The following is a 24,002-nucleotide window of genomic DNA, read 5'->3' as shown; positions in this document are numbered from 1 at the left end:
GTCTTATGTCCAGCCTTACGTCAAACCCGGCACCTTTCAGGTATAAATATACCAACGCTGCCTTAAGCAAACACACGGTGATGACGAATCTGGAGCAGCTACTACTTGCCCGAGAGCCCAGCTGATGTGAGAGCCCACGGACGCTGCCCCTCCCTTTTGACGCGCTGAGAAAGACGCTGTCTTTTCTCTTGCCAAGAAATCCAGCCTCCGGCGTTTCCAGCTTACCCTTGCGGGTGACTGGGATACCGAGACCTGAGAGAGAGATAACAGACCTCCTGCCTTCTAATACCCAGGTACTGAACTGACTAAACCCTTACAGAGAATTCTTGAGTCAGATTCTTGGCAAAACAAACTTAACTTAAACTGCTACTTACTTACTCCTTCCCACGTATTAGGCTTAGGTCAGGTACACCGGGGTAGGCGTAGTTAGAAGCACCAGTTGAGTACGATTAGTCAATGTATATATTTATATATCTATTTTATCCATTTTAAAGTATCATATGGCTAAGAAACCATATCAATGCTTTTACAGTATTATTTCATAATCCTGCTTTTACTGTATGCACTTTACTTAACTATAAGTATTGCAATTGTAGCAATTCATTTCTCTTGTATGAGGAAAGAGACTGCTCAATAAATAACACCTTTTATTGAAAACGCCCGTCTCTCTTTTTCTCTGCAATCTGGTGAAACTAAGTACGCACTTATTGACTGAGTGAAATAGCTGTCTTTTGTTTTCACACGACTCTAGAGATACACTCTTATTCAGGGAGAGCAAAGTTGTGATGTTTTATCGTTGTCAGAAACTAAATCCCTTCTTGTCTATCCAGGGAGATTAAACTCCTCCTCGCCTATTCGAGAAAGTTTCTAGTGAACTCTGAGCTAGCTGGCAAAAAACTTAAGTCTAATATAGTCAGTAGAGACCTAGTTAACCTCAGTCCTACGTCTACACTACTGAAGATATTATTCCAATGCGCAGAGCCTATTGGGACTATAGGAACTACACTACAACGCTGGTTAAAGAAGATCTTATTACAGATTCTTCTCCCAGTCCAGAAAACGGTAGTCCAGGCTCTTGTTATCTCAAGACTGGACTACGGCAATGCCCTCTATCTGGGAGCAGATAAGTCAATGATCCAGAGGCTGCAATTAGTTCAGAATTCAGCTGCAAGACTACTGTTCGAATTGCCTAAGTTCTCTTCTGTATCAGGGTGTCTCCATGAGTTACACTGGTTATCAGTATCAAATCGGGTCAAATTTAAAGCGCTGTGTTACATCTTTAAAATCAAAATAGGGTTGACCCCAAAATATCTCCAAGACTTGATGATACGGCATAGGCCACTTCGCTCCCTGTGCAGCAAATTCGCTTTGTTGTCCCCAAAATCCGACAAGCCCGTATGAATGGCAGGTCATTAGCCTATCTAGGACCGATTCTATGGAATTCTTTACCCGCTATTCTGCAAGATGAGACCTCTCTGTTTGCCTTTCGTAAATGTCTGAAAACATAGCTGAACTTAAATTAGTTGGATTTATAACCTTCTCTGCTAAAATAATCAATCTAAGCTGTAACTGACCATGTTTATTTATTTGATGGCTTATATTACCGAAGGGGTATCTCCGCGCTTGCGGGCAAGTAGGGGAAAATGCAGATGCTGAGGGAGACCTCTAGAATAAAAATGTTTTCAAGGACCTTCTAAAACGAAGGTAGTCCGTGCACTGCCTCAGTGTTAACGGGAGCGAATTCAAATTCCGAGGGGCAAGGTAGGAAAAAGCCTTCCCCCGGTCCTAACTTTGTAAATGCGCAGGACTTTGAGAAGTGATTTTGTGCTGGGTCGCAGGTCTCTAAGGGGAGTGTAGTGACTCAGCTTCTCCGTCAAGTATGTTGACCCATTGCCGTATACTGCCTAATGCAGCTGATCTTAAATATTATTCGCTTGCGCACCGGGAGCCAGTGCAGTTTCCGCAGCAGCAAGTTCGACAGAGATCTATAGGGGGCGTTCAATACCAGACTCGCTGCTGTGTTCTGCACTACCTGCAAACGATCCAGTGGAGCTTCATTGGCTGAGATCAGTAATGTATTACAATTGTTGAATCGACTTATAACAAAAGACTGGACAAGGGTCTTCCGTGTGTGATCTGGAAGAAACGGAAACACCCACCTCAAAAGGCCTAATACATGGAAGCATGAGATAACCATTTGAGACACCTGCTCCTTCATGTTTAGGCTCTGTTCGATGCACACCACAAGATTCTTTACTGATGACTTCGGGGCGGGGGCACCAAGCTCCCTGGGCCACCATTCTGGTGTCCACACCAAGGTGGCTTCTCCAAAAAACATAATCTCTGTTTTCCCAGCATTTAGTTGGAGATAGTTGGAACTCATCCACTGAGATATTGCTAGCATGCTGGCAGAGAAGTTAGTCTGAGCTGTAGTAGAGTGTTTGTCAAAGGAGAAGGTGAGCTGAGTGTCATCCGCATAGGATATTGGAACAAATCCAAATGTCCTCATAAGGTTGGCCAAGGGAGCAATGTAGATGTTTAATAAAGTAGGGCTTAAACAGGATCCACGTGGTACTCCCTTAGACAACTTCTTAGACTTGGACATATCTGGACCCAAGCTAACTGTCTGGGAGCGGTCGGAGAGGAAGCTGGTCATCCACTGCAGTGCCTTTCCTTTTAGCCCGGACTCCTCTAATCTTCTGAGCAGAATTTGATGGTTTATGGTGTCGAATGCCACCGAGAGGTCTAAAATCAGCAATGAGATGGATTGTCCTCTGTCTATTGATATCCTAATATTGTCCGTGACTGCCACTAGGGCAGACTCCGTACTATATTTCGGCCTGAAGCTGGATTGCGAAACATCCAGGCAATTTGACGCTTCGACATAGGCTGATAAATGTATGTTGATGTGTTTTTACAGCATTTTGCTCAGGTGCGGGAGGAGGGATATAGGTCGCAGGTTAGGAAGATATTTCATGGAGGCCTTGGTGTTTTTGCATAGTGGAATGAACTGTGCTGCCTTCTATTCTGAAGGTAAATAACCTTCCTTTAGTGATGCATTCAAAAGGGAACAAATAGGGGCAAACAGTTGTTTTAAGAGGCTCGCCGATATTTTGGCTGGTACAACATCAAGGGGGGACCTGATCTGATGGTATCTAATAGAGCTTCCACCTCATCACAAGTCAGAGGAGGGAAGCTTGTAAGATGTATCCTCTTTATGTCTGGGGAATGTTCATGAATTGTGGTTGGACTCAAATTCCTAGCTGAAATGATTTTATCATAAGTGGCCTCTATTTGCTGTTCAAAATATTCCCCAATCGTGTCACATAAGGCTTCGGATGGAGATTCCTCCAATTCACACGCTTTAGGGTTTGTGAAGGTATAAAGGATCTGATACAATACTTAAGGGGCATTCCCAGCCTGGGTTAGCTGCAATGCGATAAAAGTCTTCCAAGCGAGGACCTCCATGGCTATGGCCCATTCAGCCACGTCCGCGGCCCATCTCCCCTTACACGGTCCACACTGGCCCATGTTGTAAAGAGAACATGTAATTCTCGTTGATTTATATCATAGATGACACAATGTTATCCAGAGAGTATATTCAAGGTGGACAATTTAGTCATTCCATTATCAACGTCTGCTAGAACCCTTTCTAAATTTGCTCTGTCAATCGTGCAGTCTCTCAGCAGCCTCCTGCTGGGAAACTTTCACACTTCATTGTATATTGCAAACAAGAAGCGCTTTTGCCTTGGTTTTCGAGGACCCATTGAAAAGTCCTGTAGTCCCAGTCTGTGCCGCTGGCAGAATCTTTTCTGTTGTTGCAAAATGCATCTTAGCATTGGTGTATAAATGCAATTTATATCCAATTGGTACAGTGTTTCCTTCATTGAATGTAACATAGGTATATCCTGATTCAGCCACCATGATATAGATTACCAGGTTTGTAGTGTTGATACACGTGTGTGTTTTGAAGCTAGTATATCAGCTTGTACTGAATGCAAAATCTGTGTGTTCAGTGGTCTAGCGTGTGCTTGAAAAGACTGGATGAATCAAGTTGTAGAATGGTTTAACCCATTCTGCGTAATCTGGAATGCATATTCTGCCAAAATTTTGGAAATTAAATATGGAGTGAAGTTTTTTAATGTGTTTGGGGATTATAAAAGCACACACTTAAAGGAGTGTGTTGAAAGGCTTTTGTCTTCACTTGACAGCTCGCATCCCAGAAACAGGACATTGAGGTGGGCATACTTTGATTTTTTAAAGTTGAATTTGTAACCCATGTTAGCAAATCCCAGAACTATGCAATCTACTCTTGTCAAGTATGTAGAAATGTCATCATTCATCAACTAAATGTCATCAACATAGGACAATGGTCCTGTTTTGGAGTGCCAAGAGCGCTGAAGCTTGTCAAGTACTTGCTTTCAGGCACTATATTTTGGCATAAAAATCAATTTGAGATATTTAGTGTTATTTTGTATTACGCACTATTTTGTTCATCAGTGCTGCTTTATGCGCCTTTTGTACTGCGAATGTTTGTGTAGCTATGTTTATATTTATATTCTAAACCATAGGTAACCCCCCCTAGTCCTCAATCGACAGGAGGCAAAAAGAACCCGGTAGTTGTAGAACCCAAGACCGGCCAGACACTAATAGATGTTAAGCGGAGCCATACCATCAATCTACCACCTGATTGTGCCCCGTATGTGGTTGTCCTAACAAATGTGCCACTCCTTGAAGAGAACATGAATTAGAACCAACTAGAAACACATGATTCTCTTAAAAATAAATCGTTGGTCTGGCTCAATCGACAATGTGGGTTCCCTATGAATTATTCCAGCCAGATCCTTACCACCAGAAGGGTTAACTGGATTGACAATTCTAGAGAGAAGTAGCGAAGGTGACTGTATTATTGTTAATTTTAAACACCCCCAACATGTTGCAACCACTTTGTTAAGAGCAGCCTCGTTACCATACTCTGACAAAGGTATTAGGTTACGCCCACTTGGTTTTTTCTATAGTCACATTATTAACGAACCCATTGATAAAGACAAGAGAGGTTTCTCTGCCCCCAGTAGATGTAATGACCCATGCTCTGTGTTTGAGGTACCTTTGTTAAACCGTTATCAAGCCCTAAGTACCTTAGACGCTAACGATTGACATAACCAAGACTGAGGTGATGTCACCTTGCAAGGTTGATAAAGAAGGGGAATTATATGATGATCCTGGGCCCCTACTTACTGTCAACTTAAATACGGATGCAGATGAACGGGGTAGACAAGTTAGTGACCTAAGTGCAGGGGTTGCACAACAAGAAGCTCCTACCCAAGACAGGATTGGGATCTGTGGTAAAAACGGAACATCTATCGTTAGCTGGAATATAGCTGGGTTGAACTCTAAGGGTGATACCCTGGGCTGGATGAATCTAATCAATTCATACGACATCGTTTGTTTCCAAGAAACATGGTGTACAGACCTTGTTAACTATGAGGGTTTTGCCTCATACAATTTATGAGCGCAGGGTACTGTGTCAGGAAGGGGCAAAGGCGGAATTTTGATACTAGCCTCTATTAATCAGACTCTGATCGTCGAAAGGGAGAGGGGTTGGCCTAACGGCTAAGGCGCTCGACCTCGGACCTGGGGATCTGGGTTCGAGTCTCGGTAACGATGCCAAAAACCCCCTGTGATTCTGGGCAAATCACTTAATCTCCCCGTGCCTAAAAAAAATAATAAAAAAAAATAAAAATAAAAAAGTGTGTCCTCATGTAACGTAACTGGTGCTATGTAAAGCGCTCTGATAACTGATTCGGTTCGGTTCTAGTTCGCGCTATATAAAACTCTGCAAAAAAAAAAAAGATATTTGAGTGTGGGGGCTCATGTGCAGATTCTTTGGTTGCATGAGAAGCACGGCCGTAATATACTCCTTCTTAATTTTTACAATAATATTTTTGATAACACCCGACACGAAGTTGTGAAGGATTTGGCCATTGCTTTTGACAAGTTGGTTGCTGAGTCAAATGTTTCTTTTGATTTTATTTGGGTAGGTGATTTTAATATCCCGATCTGTGAAATGTCTTCCCAAAAGATATATGGGGTCAAAAGTAACTCTGGAGTGGACGACCTGCATTTCCGCCATAATACTTATGGCGAATTACTTAATAAATTCATGGGTGACTATGATTTGGAAATTTTAAATTACTGAAAGGATGAGAGTGGTCAGATTGTCTCTACGTTTAAGAGTAGGAACTCCAGTTCTATCATTGACCATGTTATTGTGGGAAACATCCTTTACAACGCAACTTTTACCACGCAATGCCTTTACAACGCGGTATTTACAACGAATACCTTTACAAGGCATTGCGCTGGGGGGCGCTCTAGGATAGAGAATAGATTTAATTTACTATCCAACACCTTCCCTACTATACACGGGGACTGGAGTTGGAATAGTAAATTAAACTATTCACTATCCAGCGCCCCAAAGCACTATGCGTTGTAAAGGTATTCGTTGTAAATACCGCGTTGTAAAGGCATGCGTGGTAAAAGCATGCGTTGTAATGTCATACATCCTGTTATTGTATCTTCTAGCATTGTCCCCTATTGTTCGGCCCCCAGGATTGAAGTCTCCTCTTTGAGCGATCATAACTGTATCATCCTAGAAACTGCTATCTGGGGAGGCAGGACAGTCCATACGGGGAGAAAAGTGATGAACATTGAACCACATAGACCGAATGGGGTAAGACTGAGGTGGAAAGAGGAAAAATCTGAGGAACTATTAAGTTCCATTGTCAAAGGGAGTTTAGGAGAAATTAATCTTATCCTAAACAACGATAATGATCCAGATGGGGTTTTAGACATTTTTAACGGCATTAATAAATTTATAGATGTTATGTTCACTAGGCCCGGTAAAGCGAAATCTAATCATAGACCGGGTTGGTTTGACCATACCTGTACCACACTCCTGACCAAATTAAAACTTGCACTGACGTTAAGGCCTAGGGATCATAAACTGATCATTCAGCTGAGATTAGATTATAAAACCGCCTTAAAGCATAGGAAGGGATAGCTGCAACAGCAGGCCTGGGAAATATTAACACAGGCTGCGGAACTGTCCAATTGTGCCCTTTTTTGGGCCACGGTCAACTCCCCCTTCCTTAAGAGGATTCTATTCCTGAGCTTAGTTCTAATGTTTCCAGTGAGGCTTGGGTATCTAATTTTTCTATGATTTTTAAATCTGATTATTGTTATGAATCCAACCGTAGCCTTTGGCCAATGGTGCCTTTGGATATCACAGTTGCGGAGGTTGAACTGGGCATTTGTGCTAGCAAGTGGGGAAAGGCCCAGGGGCCGGATGGGGTACCTATAGACGTCTATAAAGCCGCTCCAGCTATGTGGAGCCCCATTCTAACAATCGTTTTCAACACAGCGGTACGTAAAGGAGCCCCCACGACTTGGGGGGAATCCATTATAATCCCGATTCACAAAAAGGGTGATAGGTCGGATGTCAAAAACTACCGCCCTATCTCCCTTCTAGACTCCTCAGTTAAGATCATGAGTAGATTACTGCTGGTAAGATTGGAAGAATGGGTGGAGGCCAATGGGATTTTGGCTAACACCCATTATGGCTTCCGGTAAGGCCGGGGCACACTCGATCAACGCATAAATTTAGATCTATTGATCGGGAAGTATACCCAGGCAAAACAGGGTTCCCTCTACCTCTGCTTCGCAGATTTAAGTAGCGCTTTTGATCTGGTGGACCATTCCATCCTATGGTCAACCCTGCTACAGCTTGGGGCCCCGGAGGGTATAATTTTCTTTCTGACCCGGCTTTATGAAAAACTACAAACAAGTGTGCGCTACGGCATTAAAGGAGAGTGTACCCCTAAATTTAGTGTAAAAGGGGGAATCAGACAAGGCTGCGTACTTGCTCCCTTGCTTTTTACCTTGTTTATTAATGAAATTGATGTAGTTTTAAAAACTATTAATGCTGATGCGCCCAAGGTCAACGGGGTTGAAGTGCCGGTATTGTTATATGCGGACAATGCCGTGCTACTATCTAGAACTCCCATTGGTTTACAACGGCTGATTGACAGATTTTCTGTTTTTATTAAGGACAGGAAATTGGTTATCAACAAAGGTAAAACACATACGTGGGGCAAGAAGAAAGTTGCCAAATGCATTTTTTATAGACGGCCAAAAAGTGCTACAGGTAGATAAATTCTGCTATTTGGGAATAACTTTTACCAAAGATAGATCATGGTCTAATGAATTTACTAATCTTCGTAATAAAATGGCTAAAAGCACCCATGGAGTTTTTAGATTTGCGGCTAAGATTGGTGACAGACGCATCAGGGATATGTTACAGATCTATCAAGCCAGATGTGTTTCTATTGCTCTATACAGGGCTGGAGTTTGGGGTTACCATCTTGATAGTAGTTTGCAGACGGAGGAAAATTCTTTCCTCAAAAAGCTTCTATGTTTGCCTATATCTGCCCTGTTGGACCCGGTCCTTTGGGCAGGTTTACCCCGTGACTTTTTGCTTTTTCCTAGCCTGTTTTTGGAACCTGGATTGGTGATTGTAGGCCTCTGCGCACTTTTTCACTGTGGTACAGTATAAAGTGCATGTGCTTTCTGTGTATGGATGGTGAGTGACCTGCCCTCCCATAGGAATGACTGGGAAATATGTATGCCCATGGTAGATTCCTGATGCGTGGGGAGTGCAGGGGCGAGTTTGATATGTATGAACTCGTGAGAATGAATGCTGCAGAATGGTGTATGCGGCATGGCTGTGTGTAGTCTAGAAGCGCCACTTTTAGAAGTTGGCATAATTGTGTAGTGAGTCTGCTAGCACGTGATTGGCTGATGGGCCTGGCCCAGGCATGCCTGGGCCTGTTGGTAGATGGACTGTCTGGTTTGAGTAGAACAGGGTCTGCAGGGTCTGCAAGGCCCCGGAGGAGGGGGTAGATGAAAGGCCCCTCTGCTGTCAGGGATGGGAGGAAAGAGCGTCTGGTGGTGCCGGGCTGTGCCTGCCGCCCACCCTGCTGGCTCTCCATCCTGGCGGCCCACTGTCACCTCTGGCCCTGAAGCTGTCAGGGAGACGTAAACCAGAAACATTCCAGTACTCAGGGCCCCTTGCACGAAAGCTTCAAAGTACTTCAAAGGCATTTCTGTGTATAAGAAGGGACGGTGTCTCCTTCCAAAGGTCTTGTCTTTGCTCTTGTGGCTGACTGGGATCTACCAGGGGTGGGCGCTGCCCAGCCCCTGGACACCTGGATTCCTGGACTCCTGGGGGACCCTTCTGCCTGCCTGGGCTGAAGGGGGGACTTGGCTTTGCCCCTGGGGAAGTTCTGGGACCATGGCAGCATGGAGAAGCTGCCCTTTTCCTGTGGAGAGCGCTGGAGTTGGTTTCTAGCGCCTAGAGACGCTGGGCTTCGCCTTGAGCGCCTGGGAGCGCTCTGCCTGCTGTCTAGCGCTTTGGAGCGCTTCATTTCCCCCAAGCGCATGAGAGCGCTGTCGCTGGACTTTCTAGTGCTTAGGAGCGCTTTTGGTGCTCGCTTATAGCGCTGGAGGCGCTGAGGATTCCTGGCCGTATTTACGTAATCAATTACGAGTGCCCACCTCGATCTGCCGCGGTGAAAACAAACCACGAAGGGGCCGCGACCGGATTGGACGAGACCCGAGGAGGGACGCGCTCTGGTTGGCCGGTGGATAGTCGCGTCATCGGCGAGGCCGCGCTGCCATTGGTTGGCGGCCTCGCGTCATGAGGGGCTCGTCGCAGGAGCCGCGACGCGATTGGCTGGGCCGCCCCTGAGGCCGTGGAAGAATGGGGAAGACGAGAAAGGTGGCGGCCGGTTAACAGGGCTCCCGTGTGCCGAGGGAGCCCTGCAGCGAGAGGAGAGCGGCCGCGAGCGGCTGAGCGGCCCGGCGGGGCTCCGTGGTGGAAGAGGAGCCCCGCGCTGGCCAGACGAAGAGAGCCGCCGCCCGGAGGAGCCGCCCCTGAGGCCCGGTGAGTTGAAGGGCTGGGGGGCTCCGTGTGGACCGGGTGAGACGGGGGCTCCGTGATGCTGCGGCTCCGTGAGGGAGCAGATGGGTTCTCGTGGTGCCGGTAGAGGCACCAAGGAAGGGCGGCCCCGAATGGCAGTGGGTCGCCCCACCGTGAGCAAAGAGCCCGCGAGGGGCTCTTGAGGGCCCGCATTGCTTCGTGTTGGTGCCGGGTTAGAGGCACTGCTTCAGGGCGGCCCCAGATGGCAGCGGGCCGCCCCAACGGGGTGTAGAGCCCGTTTGGCTCCAGAGAGGGCCATATTCGAGAGGGGGGGGCTTCGGGGCATATTGTCGGTGCTCGTCCCCTCCTGCCCCCGAGTGTGAGGACTAGAGTCCGGTGAGGCTCCTGGGGGCATCATTGTTCTAAGAGTCTGTGTGGCTCCAACGTCTGGGGCATGTGTGATATGCCCAGAGCCTGTGTGGCTCCAGCAGTGGCGCAGTTGGCGCCTAAGGGCCAGTGAGGGCCCTAGCACAAGTTTGTTGTTCTCCAGGTGCCCAGCACTTTGTGGGCACCTGCCACATTTAGGCTTTTTATACTTTGAGACTGGCGCAGCATGGCAGCGCACCCTGACACTGAGACTCAGGGCGTCTGAGCCCCAACAAGGCCAGTTGGCCTAGGGACTGCCACAGGTAGTGGCTCATGTGATAGTATCTGCCTAATGTGAGTTTTGCGCATTGTGATGTGGTGCTAGGAAATGTAATGCTTTTAGTATGATTACGCACCTTGATCTTACACCTCTGAATGTTTTTAGACATCATGTGATTCTTGCGCTATTGCTCTACTCTTGACACCTCTGAACGTGTAGGTTTATGCATAATGTGTCTTACTTTTCCTGCGCTGCACCTCTGAATGTTTAGTCATCATGTGTCTTCTTGCGCTGCACCCCTGAATGTATTTTATTGCATCATGTGCTTTATTCTTAACACCTCTGAATGCTTTAGGCATCCTGTGTTTCTCTTTATTACTCCTCTGAATGTAGGTTATTGCATCATGGGTAATGTGTTCTTTTCTTAGACCCCTAAATGCTGTGTGATACTTAGGGGGTTGTTCTTTTAGTACAGGTGGTCCTAGTGAGGTCCTGGTCCCCTGCGTGACAGTCTCCCAAGGAGTGTAGGGTTGCGTAGGTGGTACCTACCTGTCCCCAGTAGTTACTGGGTGTGATCTATAACTGTTACTTTGTGTTACAGTGAAGTTTATATACTTTTATTCTGATTTCTGACTAGTATTTCTATATCTGCAAAGTGTTGATTCAGACTGGGCACATGTGGCCCTGTCTTGTAAATAATCCCTTGTGAATATTGCCGTGCCAGTTGGCACAATGTACATGTGTGATTTCTATCTGATATGTTTTGACAATACAAAAGTTATTTTAATATAACCTTGTGTGGAGTCTCTTTTGTGGTGTGCCTAGTATGTTGTTGCTGTCGTGCGCTGACGCAAATGCTTTACACATCGCCTCCGAGTTTAGCCTAGACTGCCCGCGCCATGCTACCTAGAGGGCGAGCAGGGGTTATCTTGGCGTGTGACTTCCTTGCCCTGACTGGAATGGTGGTTTCTGCCTGGCTTTGGCATAAGCCTTAGCCTACCAGAAATAGCCGGTTTCCAACATTGGTGGGTCAGCGGTGCGGATTTGGACGTGCGTTTGCCCAGTGCCATAGCGGCAACTGGCTACATTACAAAAACTCTGCGTTTTTCAGATAGTCACATATTTGGGATTATTGTTTTCGATTTTGTTTTTCCTCAAAAGTGTCATTTTTAGATGGTGTTCCTGCGCTTTATGTTAAGTGGCAGATGAGAGAAAATGACAGGGCGGGACGCCAGTAGATAGGGGAGGTTCCCATAGGTTAGGAATCCCTTGCTGGGTCCAGTGTCCAATCCCTATTCCTGTCCCTGTGTGGGTAGATGGAAGAGAGGGAGGGTGGAGGAGAAATTGCTTGCTCAGGAGGGTGGTTATTCCCTGAGTGTAGTGTGTGTTCTGGGGCCCACCTGCAGTTTGTTGTTTCCACTAAGGTAGAGGAAAGGGGGCTTTGCTGTGTGCTGTGTCCCCCCACCTGTTTGAAGAGGGACTGTGCTGTGTGCTTTGTACCTCAGAAGTGGAATCGTTTCCAGGTGATAGACCAGTGACGGAGTGAGGTCCTGATCTGGTAGGAGAGTTGTGTTCTGGTGAGTGCTTCCCTGTGAGGGTTATTCCTTCACCCTGACTGGAAGCAAGGGTCCCTACTTGGTTTAAGGTACTTACCTCTGCCAACTAGAGACCCCCAGTTCTAACATTGGTGGAGTAGAGGTAGGATCGGGCATTCTTGCCGTGACCTCTAGTCAGCCTGAGGGTGTGGTCCCTAGGTTGTAGGATCAGTGGTAGTGTAGCTACCCTGAGAGAGAGAGTGGAGATTGGCTATTGTGTGCCAGGGGCTTCTGCCCCTACTCTGTGGATTGGTTAGGACCTGTGATCTTTGGATGGCCTAGGGCCTGGTCCTGGCTGTGGATGACTAGTGTGTACCAGTGGGGTATCCTAGTTGTGTCAGAGAGCTTTTGTTGAGGGAAATCCCTGTGGGTTCAGAGTGGCGAAAAACTGTAAGGTGGCCCTGCCCTGCAGGCCCGTCTCCGTGGTTTTGTCGCCCAAAGCATTGAAGACCATCAGTGTAGTGATTGGTCTACCCTGCGTTTTGGCTGGAAGGGGGATGTGTTGGACCCGGTCCTTTGGGCAGGTTTACCCCGTGACTTTTTGCTTTTTCCTAGCCTGTTTTTGGAACCTGGATTGGTGATTGTAGGCCTCTGCGCACTTTTTCACTGTGGTACAGTATAAAGTGCGTGTGCTTTCTGTGTATGGATGGTGAGTGACCTGCCCTCCCATAGGAATGACTGGGAAATATGTATGCCCATGGTAGATTCCTGATGCGTGGGGAGTGCAGGGGCGAGTTTGATATGTATGAACTCGTGAGAATGAATGCTGCAGAATGGTGTATGCGGCATGGCTGTGTGTAGTCTAGAAGCGCCACTTTTAGAAGTTGGCATAATTGTGTAGTGAGTCTGCTAGCACGTGATTGGCTGATGGGCCTGGCCCAGGCATGCCTGGGCCTGTTGGTAGATGGACTGTCTGGTTTGAGTAGAACAGGGTCTGCAGGGTCTGCAAGGCCCCGGAGGAGGGGGTAGATGAAAGGCCCCTCTGCTGTCAGGGATGGGAGGAAAGAGCGTCTGGTGGTGCCGGGCTGTGCCTGCCGCCCACCCTGCTGGCTCTCCATCCTGGCGGCCCACTGTCACCTCTGGCCCTGAAGCTGTCAGGGAGACGTAAACCAGAAACATTCCAGTACTCAGGGCCCCTTGCACGAAAGCTTCAAAGTACTTCAAAGGCATTTCTGTGTATAAGAAGGGACGGTGTCTCCTTCCAAAGGTCTTGTCTTTGCTCTTGTGGCTGACTGGGATCTACCAGGGGTGGGCGCTGCCCAGCCCCTGGACACCTGGATTCCTGAACTCCTGGGGGACCCTTCTGCCTGCCTGGGCTGAAGGGGGGACTTGGCTTTGCCCCTGGGGAAGTTCTGGGACCATGGCAGCATGGAGAAGCTGCCCTTTTCCTGTGGAGAGCGCTGGAGTTGGTTTCTAGCGCCTAGAGACGCTGGGCTTCGCCTTGAGCGCCTGGGAGCGCTCTGCCTGCTGTCTAGCGCTTTGGAGCGCTTCATTTCCCCCAAGCGCATGAGAGCGCTGTCGCTGGACTTTCTAGTGCTTAGGAGCGCTTTTGGTGCTCGCTTATAGCGCTGGAGGCGCTGAGGATTCCTGGCCGTATTTACGTAATCAATTACGAGTGCCCACCTCGATCTGCCGCGGTGAAAACAAACCACGAAGGGGCCGCGACCGGATTGGACGAGACCCGAGGAGGGACGCGCTCTGGTTGGCCGGTGGATAGTCGCGTCATCGGCGAGGCCGCGCTGCCATTGGTTGGCGGCCTCGCGTCATGAGGGGCTCGTCGCAGGAGCCGCGACGCGATTGGCTGGGCCGCCCCTGAGGCCGTGGAAGAATGGGGAAGACGAGAAAGGTGGCGGCCGGTTAACAGGGCTCCCGTGTGCCGAGGGAGCCCTGCAGCGAGAGGAGAGCGGCCGCGAGCGGCTGAGCGGCCCGGCGGGGCTCCGTGGTGGAAGAGGAGCCCCGCGCTGGCCAGACGAAGAGAGCCGCCGCCCGGAGGAGCCGCCCCTGAGGCCCGGTGAGTTGAAGGGCTGGGGGGCTCCGTGTGGACCGGGTGAGACGGGGGCTCCGTGATGCTGCGGCTCCGTGAGGGAGCAGATGGGTTCTCGTGGTGCCGGTAGAGGCACCAAGGAAGGGCGGCCCCGAATGGCAGTGGGTCGCCCCACCGTGAGCAAAGAGCCCGCGAGGGGCTCTTGAGGGCCCGCATTGCTTCGTGTTGGTGCCGGGTTAGAGGCACTGCTTCAGGGCGGCCCCAGATGGCAGCGGGCCGCCCCAACGGGGTGTAGAGCCCGTTTGGCTCCAGAGAGGGCCATATTCGAGAGGGGGGGGCTTCGGGGCATATTGTCGGTGCTCGTCCCCTCCTGCCCCCGAGTGTGAGGACTAGAGTCCGGTGAGGCTCCTGGGGGCATCATTGTTCTAAGAGTCTGTGTGGGTCCAACGTCTGGGGCATGTGTGATATGCCCAGAGCCTGTGTGGCTCCAGCAGTGGCGCAGTTGGCGCCTAAGGGCCAGTGAGGGCCCTAGCACAAGTTTGTTGTTCTCCAGGTGCCCAGCACTTTGTGGGCACCTGCCACGTTTAGGCTTTTTATACTTTGAGACTGGCGCTGCATGGCAGCGCACCCTGACACTGAGACTCAGGGCGTCTGAGCCCCAACAAGGCCAGTTGGCCTAGGGACTGCCACAGGTAGTGGCTCATGTGATAGTATCTGCCTAATGTGAGTTTTGCGCATTGTGATGTGGTGCTAGGAAATGTAATGCTTTTAGTATGATTACGCACCTTGATCTTACACCTCTGAATGTTTTTAGACATCATGTGATTCTTGCGCTATTGCTCTACTCTTGACACCTCTGAACGTGTAGGTTTATGCATAATGTGTCTTACTTTTCCTGCGCTGCACCTCTGAATGTTTAGTCATCATGTGTCTTCTTGCGCTGCACCCCTGAATGTATTTTATTGCATCATGTGCTTTATTCTTAACACCTCTGAATGCTTTAGGCATCCTGTGTTTCTCTTTATTACTCCTCTGAATGTAGGTTATTGCATCATGGGTAATGTGTTCTTTTCTTAGACCCCTAAATGCTGTGTGATACTTAGGGGGTTGTTCTTTTAGTACAGGTGGTCCTAGTGAGGTCCTGGTCCCCTGCGTGACAGTCTCCCAAGGAGTGTAGGGTTGCGTAGGTGGTACCTACCTGTCCCCAGTAGTTACTGGGTGTGATCTATAACTGTTACTTTGTGTTACAGTGAAGTTTATATACTTTTATTCTGATTTCTGACAAGTATTTCTATATCTGCAAAGTGTTGATTCAGACAGTGGCACATGTGGCCCTGTCTTGTAAATAATCCCTTGTGAATATTGCCGTGCCAGTTGGCACAATGTACATGTGTGATTTCTATCTGATATGTTTTGACAATACAAAAGTTATTTTAATATAACCTTGTGTGGAGTCTCTTTTGTGGTGTGCCTAGTATGTTGTTGCTGTCGTGCGCTGACGCAAATGCTTTACACATCGCCTCCGAGTTTAGCCTAGACTGCCCGCGCCATGCTACCTAGAGGGCGAGCAGGGGTTATCTTGGCGTGTGACTTCCTTGCCCTGACTGGAATGGTGGTTTCTGCCTGGCTTTGGCATAAGCCTTAGCCTACCAGAAATAGCCGGTTTCCAACATTGGTGGGTCAGCGGTGCGGATTTGGACGTGCGTTTGCCCAGTGCCATAGCGGCAACTGGCTACATTACAAAAACTCTGCGTTTTTCAGATAGTCACATATTTGGGATTATTGTTTTCGATTTTGTTTTTCCTCAAAAGTGTCATTTTTAGATGGTGTTCCTGCGCTTTATGTTAAGTGGCAGATGAGAGAAAATGACAGGGCGGGACGCCAGTAGATAGGGGAGGTTCCCATAGGTTAGGAATCCCTTGCTGGGTCCAGTGTCCAATCCCTATTCCTGTCCCTGTGTGGGTAGATGGAAGAGAGGGAGGGTGGAGGAGAAATTGCTTGCTCAGGAGGGTGGTTATTCCCTGAGTGTAGTGTGTGTTCTGGGGCCCACCTGCAGTTTGTTGTTTCCACTAAGGTAGAGGAAAGGGGGCTTTGCTGTGTGCTGTGTCCCCCCACCTGTTTGAAGAGGGACTGTGCTGTGTGCTTTGTACCTCAGAAGTGGAATCGTTTCCAGGTGATAGACCAGTGACGGAGTGAGGTCCTGATCTGGTAGGAGAGTTGTGTTCTGGTGAGTGCTTCCCTGTGAGGGTTATTCCTTCACCCTGACTGGAAGCAAGGGTCCCTACTTGGTTTAAGGTACTTACCTCTGCCAACTAGAGACCCCCAGTTCTAACATTGGTGGAGTAGAGGTAGGATCGGGCATTCTTGCCGTGACCTCTAGTCAGCCTGAGGGTGTGGTCCCTAGGTTGTAGGATCAGTGGTAGTGTAGCTACCCTGAGAGAGAGAGTGGAGATTGGCTATTGTGTGCCAGGGGCTTCTGCCCCCACTCTGTGGATTGGTTAGGACCTGTGATCTTTGGATGGCCTAGGGCCTGGTCCTGGCTGTGGATGACTAGTGTGTACCAGTGGGGTATCCTAGTTGTGTCAGAGAGCTTTTGTTGAGGGAAATCCCTGTGGGTTCAGAGTGGCGAAAAACTGTAAGGTGGCCCTGCCCTGCAGGCCCGTCTCCGTGGTTTTGTCGCCCAAAGCATTGAAGACCATCAGTGTAGTGATTGGTCTACCCTGCGTTTTGGCTGGAAGGGGGATGTGTTGGACCCGGTCCTTTGGGCAGGTTTACCCCGTGACTTTTTGCTTTTTCCTAGCCTGTTTTTGGAACCTGGATTGGTGATTGTAGGCCTCTGCGCACTTTTTCACTGTGGTACAGTATAAAGTGCGTGTGCTTTCTGTGTATGGATGGTGAGTGACCTGCCCTCCCATAGGAATGACTGGGAAATATGTATGCCCATGGTAGATTCCTGATGCGTGGGGAGTGCAGGGGCGAGTTTGATATGTATGAACTCGTGAGAATGAATGCTGCAGAATGGTGTATGCGGCATGGCTGTGTGTAGTCTAGAAGCGCCACTTTTAGAAGTTGGCATAATTGTGTAGTGAGTCTGCTAGCACGTGATTGGCTGATGGGCCTGGCCCAGGCATGCCTGGGCCTGTTGGTAGATGGACTGTCTGGTTTGAGTAGAACAGGGTCTGCAGGGTCTGCAAGGCCCCGGAGGAGGGGGTAGATGAAAGGCCCCTCTGCTGTCAGGGATGGGAGGAAAGAGCGTCTGGTGGTGCCGGGCTGTGCCTGCCGCCCACCCTGCTGGCTCTCCATCCTGGCGGCCCACTGTCACCTCTGGCCCTGAAGCTGTCAGGGAGACGTAAACCAGAAACATTCCAGTACTCAGGGCCCCTTGCACGAAAGCTTCAAAGTACTTCAAAGGCATTTCTGTGTATAAGAAGGGACGGTGTCTCCTTCCAAAGGTCTTGTCTTTGCTCTTGTGGCTGACTGGGATCTACCAGGGGTGGGCGCTGCCCAGCCCCTGGACACCTGGATTCCTGGACTCCTGGGGGACCCTTCTGCCTGCCTGGGCTGAAGGGGGGACTTGGCTTTGCCCCTGGGGAAGTTCTGGGACCATGGCAGCATGGAGAAGCTGCCCTTTTCCTGTGGAGAGCGCTGGAGTTGGTTTCTAGCGCCTAGAGACGCTGGGCTTCGCCTTGAGCGCCTGGGAGCGCTCTGCCTGCTGTCTAGCGCTTTGGAGCGCTTCATTTCCCCCAAGCGCATGAGAGCGCTGTCGCTGGACTTTCTAGTGCTTAGGAGCGCTTTTGGTGCTCGCTTATAGCGCTGGAGGCGCTGAGGATTCCTGGCCGTATTTACGTAATCAATTACGAGTGCCCACCTCGATCTGCCGCGGTGAAAACAAACCACGAAGGGGCCGCGACCGGATTGGACGAGACCCGAGGAGGGACGCGCTCTGGTTGGCCGGTGGATAGTCGCGTCATCGGCGAGGCCGCGCTGCCATTGGTTGGCGGCCTCGCGTCATGAGGGGCTCGTCGCAGGAGCCGCGACGCGATTGGCTGGGCCGCCCCTGAGGCCGTGGAAGAATGGGGAAGACGAGAAAGGTGGCGGCCGGTTAACAGGGCTCCCGTGTGCCGAGGGAGCCCTGCAGCGAGAGGAGAGCGGCCGCGAGCGGCTGAGCGGCCCGGCGGGGCTCCGTGGTGGAAGAGGAGCCCCGCGCTGGCCAGACGAAGAGAGCCGCCGCCCGGAGGAGCCGCCCCTGAGGCCCGGTGAGTTGAAGGGCTGGGGGGCTCCGTGTGGACCGGGTGAGACGGGGGCTCCGTGATGCTGCGGCTCCGTGAGGGAGCAGATGGGTTCTCGTGGTGCCGGTAGAGGCACCAAGGAAGGGCGGCCCCGAATGGCAGTGGGTCGCCCCACCGTGAGCAAAGAGCCCGCGAGGGGCTCTTGAGGGCCCGCATTGCTTCGTGTTGGTGCCGGGTTAGAGGCACTGCTTCAGGGCGGCCCCAGATGGCAGCGGGCCGCCCCAACGGGGTGTAGAGCCCGTTTGGCTCCAGAGAGGGCCATATTCGAGAGGGGGGGGCTTCGGGGCATATTGTCGGTGCTCGTCCCCTCCTGCCCCCGAGTGTGAGGACTAGAGTCCGGTGAGGCTCCTGGGGGCATCATTGTTCTAAGAGTCTGTGTGGCTCCAACGTCTGGGGCATGTGTGATATGCCCAGAGCCTGTGTGGCTCCAGCAGTGGCGCAGTTGGCGCCTAAGGGCCAGTGAGGGCCCTAGCACAAGTTTGTTGTTCTCCAGGTGCCCAGCACTTTGTGGGCACCTGCCACGTTTAGGCTTTTTATACTTTGAGACTGGCGCTGCATGGCAGCGCACCCTGACACTGAGACTCAGGGCGTCTGAGCCCCAACAAGGCCAGTTGGCCTAGGGACTGCCACAGGTAGTGGCTCATGTGATAGTATCTGCCTAATGTGAGTTTTGCGCATTGTGATGTGGTGCTAGGAAATGTAATGCTTTTAGTATGATTACGCACCTTGATCTTACACCTCTGAATGTTTTTAGACATCATGTGATTCTTGCGCTATTGCTCTACTCTTGACACCTCTGAACGTGTAGGTTTATGCATAATGTGTCTTACTTTTCCTGCGCTGCACCTCTGAATGTTTAGTCATCATGTGTCTTCTTGCGCTGCACCCCTGAATGTATTTTATTGCATCATGTGCTTTATTCTTAACACCTCTGAATGCTTTAGGCATCCTGTGTTTCTCTTTATTACTCCTCTGAATGTAGGTTATTGCATCATGGGTAATGTGTTCTTTTCTTAGACCCCTAAATGCTGTGTGATACTTAGGGGGTTGTTCTTTTAGTACAGGTGGTCCTAGTGAGGTCCTGGTCCCCTGCGTGACAGTCTCCCAAGGAGTGTAGGGTTGCGTAGGTGGTACCTACCTGTCCCCAGTAGTTACTGGGTGTGATCTATAACTGTTACTTTGTGTTACAGTGAAGTTTATATACTTTTATTCTGATTTCTGACAAGTATTTCTATATCTGCAAAGTGTTGATTCAGACAGTGGCACATGTGGCCCTGTCTTGTAAATAATCCCTTGTGAATATTGCCGTGCCAGTTGGCACAATGTACATGTGTGATTTCTATCTGATATGTTTTGACAATACAAAAGTTATTTTAATATAACCTTGTGTGGAGTCTCTTTTGTGGTGTGCCTAGTATGTTGTTGCTGTCGTGCGCTGACGCAAATGCTTCACACATCGCCTCCGAGTTTAGCCTAGACTGCCCGCGCCATGCTACCTAGAGGGCGAGCAGGGGTTATCTTGGCGTGTGACTTCCTTGCCCTGACTGGAATGGTGGTTTCTGCCTGGCTTTGGCATAAGCCTTAGCCTACCAGAAATAGCCGGTTTCCAACATGCCCCAACTGAGCTGGTCCATAGAGAACTGGGGATTGACTACTTAACAGATTTGTTATCGCTAAGGCCTCTCATGATCTGGCGATCCATCTGGCTAAAGGAGGAGACTGCTTTTAATAGATCTGTTATTGAGGACTGTCTCGCATTAGATAATTATTTAAAAATTCCCTGGTTAAATTATATAGTTCACAGTTTTCTGGAAATTTTTGACATAAACATAACTGTTGACCCGCGTGCTGCTGCCGCAATACCCAAAAGTGAGCTAAAGTCAACTTTTCTATCGTACAGAACCAGGAGGCGGGAAATCAGGAATGGATTATTGTCTTCTACTTTGTTTTATAACAATCACATTGTTAATGAAGGTGTTCCATTATATCCATCACAGGTGACCCGCCCATCCCATAGATTTGTACTCAGTAGACTAAGATTTGGATTGGTACACCATCTGGTGACATTCCCCCACCTTAAAAAATATCCCAGCGGACCCATCCCATGTGATGGTCTATCCAAGCAGAGCACCTTGCACATTCTTATGATATGTAAACTTTATATGAATTTTCGTATTGCCTATTTAAAACCTTTGTTCATAAAATATGGTCTCCGTTCTATTAATGATGCAATGAAATTAATTTTTAATATGCAATCTCCTGATGTTTGCTTTTTTACTGCTACATTTTTATATCAGGCAATTAATGCCAGGAAAAGTATGATGTCTTAACCTGTATGTATGTATATTTTGTCTGATTCTGCAATATTTGTCACACTGTGGTTTTTCTCATGTGTTTTTATGGTCATTTTTTATATGTGCCGAATAAAGCTTCATGAATTGAATTGAAATGTTTAAATTCCAATACTAGATGATATGAGTGATCTAGTTTCATTACTGGAAACAAGGTATTATTCATAGGAGAGGTGCAACTTTCTATTACATCTCTCTATCGTGTTTTTAAGTCTCATTTTTAATGGGGGTTTGTCTTTCAGGTTGTGGGGTTGACCTCACTGGTATTACATGATAAGGGGAATCATCATCCCACCACACTTGGTTGTGGTATAATGCAGGAAGCAGCGCTAACGCCCACTCCTTGGTGTATGACTGTTTAACTGACTCTTTAATGATTTGCACAACATATATGTACACATACCATTCAGAGGTTCTGCCCGTACCTACCCCCATGTCCTTCCACTCCTCTCACAACTTCATTAGTAACTAGCGACCCTTTGTCCTCCCCGATGACAACCCCCTAGATCCATGTATCTATTCAACAGTGCCACCCATACCTCAATATCCGCCTGTGCCCTTTCATCATACCTGCACCACTTCAGATGGACCTCCAGGGCTATGGCCCATTCAGCCACGTCCGCCGCCCATCTCCCCTCACTCGGTCCACACTGGCCCATCCATGTAATCACCCCCTGCCTTTTGGCCAAGAAGAATATAAGGTGAAGGAATTTAAAGTCCATTTTTGGGGCTTTTGGCCCACAAATTTCGCCTGACAGACAGACAGCAAGTTCCATATCCACAGAGTTCAGCACCTCAGATCTCACTAGTCGTCAATTTACCGCAATATTCATTTACCTCAGAGCACTCGATGCCAAGTGCAAAAAAGGCAGCTGAGTGCGCCACCTGTGGCAATAAGCTATCTTACTAGGATCTATTCTATATATTAACACTGTAAAATATGTACAATGAAGGAAGTGAAAGTGTAGAAGTTTGAAACACGCATTGCTTGACATAGTCTTCTCCAGGGCACCCACCTGCTTCTATTGGGCATCCTTAAGTGGAGCCCCCTGATCACCCTCCCAGGGCCACGGCACAGGGAACAGATCCTGCCTATGATCCACCATCATGGCAGTATACAGGCGGAACACTAAGTGTAGGCTCCCATCTAGCTCCAAGATGGCTCTAAAAGAAAATGATGTAGCCGGGGCAATCGGAAAGTGGGTTTTATATCCTGCACAATAGCTGCAATGCTAACATGCAGCAATAACTGGCCCGGCTCTATATGGAAGCTTTCCTGTGCAGCCTCAAAAACTATAAATTCCTCCCTATGAATCAAATTGCTCAACACCTTGTAAATTCCCGCCCCCCAGGCAGACAGTTCCACAGAGACCCTCAGTGTTTAAGGCCAGCAGATTCCAGAATACATATTCCCGAGCAAATGGGGCCCTGCTCAAAACCCTTTTAATTTTTCTTTTCCACAGGAATGCAGGATGCCTGACCAGATATGGGACATATACCACATCCCGGCCCTCGGTGCAGAGGTAGGGAAGAGCCCACCCCAACCTCATGTTCCCTAAAAGTGACTTTTTCAAAGTGCCCTCCTCAACTAAACAGTACTCCACATGTTGAATTTGGGATGCCAAATAATATTGCTCTAGATTAGGCTCAGCCAGGCCTTCTTCTAAAAGTTGAGACATGTGGGCCCTAGCTACCCTGCTTCGTCCCCAGCCCAGATCAGTGATGTCAGAAGGGAATGTAACCTACGAAAGACATCCTGGTGCAGAATGTGAAATGAATGCTGACAAATGTAGAGGCAATGAGGTAAAAACAACATCTTTGCTACAGCCAAAGACACATTAGTACATAGATGTTTACGGTTTGCTAATAGCGAATCACAAAAATTTGCAGTAGCAAATCGCAAAATGAAACCTACGTACGTGTAGCCCCTGCTCTGTTATTCAGGTGTTGTGAACTGTTTACTGGCACCTGGCTGCCTCTATGATACTTTCAGATAGTTTCACAAATGCATCTGTATTTTAATTATGTCCTGCTGTACAACTCTTAAATACTAGGGTACCCAAATGTTTTTTGGGTGTAGGTTGTGACATGAGGGGTGGAGGTAGGCTATATACTCATCACTCGCTGTTGCTGAATATTTTGGTAAAGAACCCAGTTCTGCAATCTCCATCCAGGGGAATCGAGTCAGTTAATTTCACTTGCTGCTGAGATAATGTGAAAAGGTGTTCTTATTGCTCGGTTCTCACCCTATTACATAGGCTACGAGATCGTTTGTGGAAACCCGTGGATATAGTAGCAACCACTTTCTTAGTGTGCAGTGTTTTCTGCCATCAGTGTTGCATTTTTGAGTTATGTATGTCCACAGCTGCCTCTTTTATATTCCAACATACAGAGTGTACTGCTGCCTGAATATTTTTCGGCCTCCATAGGTTTTTCCTGCATAAAAAATATTGACCTTTAAGAAATATCATTTTGAGATGACTGAGGCTTTGTACTATAGCATTTGGTTTTCAAAGAGAATGATGGCCTGCCTATTAAAAACAAATGCATAAAATGTAAGTAGGTATATGTCAACATAAAGTAAGAAAACTTCAATGTTTTATACTGGTGACACAACAATGTCTGCATTTAATTCCTGAGAAACAGCAGCAGGGTAGGTCGACGGCACGGTTCCTACATGGAACAGCGACACTACTAATTGAGTGTCCGAGTAACCGCTGCACCAGATGAGGCCAGCACACACACTAATTTAGGCGGTCTCCAGGACCTAGGAGGATCACCCTAGGCGTCTTGATAAGTGGCAAGTAGAATTGAGGCACTTGCCCCTCTCCCACTTTTTATGTAGATACTCTTTGTTTATCACCAAATTGTCTCTTTCTTACACGGTCCTGAAGAATCGCCGATCATCTTTTATAGACAGTTATTGGGCAAGAAACATGTCGCCCACTAAGGAGCAGAGTAGGTATTCTTTCACCTAGGAAATAGAACATACTACCCTCCTTCCTTGTTTTATTTAGGTAAGGTACCCGACAGAATAAAAGTTTAGCAGAGGAATCCTTAACCTATTTTAATACACTACACATACATCTACACATTACCAGGCCCCCTCACCCCCACTGAACCCTTACGGCAAGGAATAAAAGATCTCCGATAAAGAGCCC

General features: G+C 48.5%; 1 protein-coding gene across 1 annotated transcript in view; it reads right to left on the bottom strand.

Annotated features, from left to right (window-relative positions):
* LGR5 (leucine rich repeat containing G protein-coupled receptor 5) overlaps positions 1-24,002 on the bottom strand; it is a 1,130,716-nt gene that overhangs the window by 790,617 nt on the left and 316,097 nt on the right. The window lies entirely within an intron of this gene.

This window comes from Lissotriton helveticus, chromosome 1_1, assembly GCF_964261635.1.
Source record: "Lissotriton helveticus chromosome 1_1, aLisHel1.1, whole genome shotgun sequence".
Classification (NCBI taxonomy): Eukaryota; Metazoa; Chordata; class Amphibia; order Caudata; family Salamandridae; genus Lissotriton; species Lissotriton helveticus.
The sequence above is the reverse complement of the archived record's forward strand: the minus strand, read 5'-3'. Positions and strand labels throughout refer to the sequence as shown.